This window comes from Fukomys damarensis, unplaced genomic scaffold (genome assembly GCF_012274545.1).
Source record: "Fukomys damarensis isolate Sample0158 unplaced genomic scaffold, DMR_v1.0_HiC HiC_scaffold_23, whole genome shotgun sequence".
Taxonomy (NCBI): Eukaryota; Metazoa; Chordata; class Mammalia; order Rodentia; family Bathyergidae; genus Fukomys; species Fukomys damarensis.
The window spans coordinates 18,245,167-18,246,526 of NW_022900935.1; the positions used below are offsets into that span (position 1 = coordinate 18,245,167).

General features: G+C 50.8%; 1 protein-coding gene across 1 annotated transcript in view; it reads right to left on the bottom strand.

The window, feature by feature from the left end:
• Nucleotides 1-102, bottom strand: part of Rcc1 (regulator of chromosome condensation 1) — a 16,698-nt gene extending 16,596 nt beyond the window's left edge. The window contains exon 1 of the mRNA XM_010632268.2: nucleotides 14-102. The gene's annotated coding sequence lies outside the window, so the exon portion shown is untranslated. The remainder of the gene's footprint in view (nucleotides 1-13) is intronic.
• Nucleotides 103-1,360: the final 1,258 nt, after the last annotated feature.

A 1,360-nucleotide genomic window follows, 5' to 3' on the forward strand; every position in this document is an offset into this window, starting at 1 on the left:
CCGCGCGACCTACCTCGGTGCAGGTCTGGTACAGGGAACTCCGGCGCTAGCCGACCCGGCCAGGAACTGCCCTGGAGCATGCGCTCTGCAGGCCTCCGGCCCCGACCCTGGCCAGAGGGAAAACAAAGGGCCTGGCGATCCCTGGCGGCCACCGTGGGAAGTGCAAGTGGCTCGTTCTGGGTTAGCGAGCTCTAGAACCAGACTCTCCGTGGCCCAGCTACAGTAGCTGTGTTTTGTTTTTGTCGTTTCTAGGTTATATGTTTTAGAAACTCCTCGACAGATGGACTGACACTCAACCAACCTACCGGAAAGACTACTGTACTTGAATCCAGATTGATTTGGGAAAATCTGGTGTATAGACACCGATCTTTCCTGCCTTCAGAAGTGTATCCATGAAGAATGATGAGAAATCAGACTGTACCACACGGGGTTATTCAAAGGTATACACGGGGCTGACAGCTTAGTGGCTAAGAATGGCTTTCTGGGGCCTGCCTCGGAAGCGCAAGGGCCCGAGTTCGATTCCCCAGTATCCCCCCGCCCCAAATGGCTTTCCAGGTCAAGTCCAGGAGGACAAGGCACCCGAGGAGAAGCAACACTTGTAGTGTGACAGTGCTGGAGGATGAGGAACTGCCTGCCCTGCAGAGGATCAGAAGACAGCGGAGGGTGCTCATGACTGACAGGTTGCGCACGCGTGGACGTGGGGTCTCCAGTACCACCTCTCCGAAAGCAGTGAGGAGCTGGGATCTGAGCAAGGTCAGAGCCTTGTTTGCCAGCTAAGTGGAGAAAGGACTTGAAGAAAAGAGAGGGAGGGGGAAGAGGATCAAGGGGACTGGAGGGTACAGATAAAGCTGTGAATTGGGATTGAGATCTGAAGATGGGAAAAAGGCACCAAGCAAGATACCCTTCTCTTGTTAACATCCTTTCTTCACAGTGCAGACTTCAGGATTTCACCTTTCTGAGGTAAGCACGCAGACTATTTGATTGTGTCTGGGAGTTCTCTAGGTATGTCAGGGGAGCAACTCTTGCAGATAAAGGTATTTTCTGAATTTCATATCAATTCTAACTGAAAGTTTTTTGGTACCGGGGGTTGAACTCGGGCCCTTGCTTGCAAGGCAGGCGGTGAAACCACTGAGCTAAATCCCCCGGCCCAATTCTGACTTAAAGTTAAGACTAGATAGAGACAGTTTTTTTTCCTTGAGATGGAGTCTCACTACGTTTTCCAGGCTGGCCTGGAACTCATGGCATCCTCCTGCCCCAGCCTCCCTCCCAAGTACTGGAATTACAGGCTTGTGCCATCACTCCCAGCTATATGCACTTTTTTTTTTTTTTTTTTTTTTTTTTTTTTTTTTTTGTGACAGTT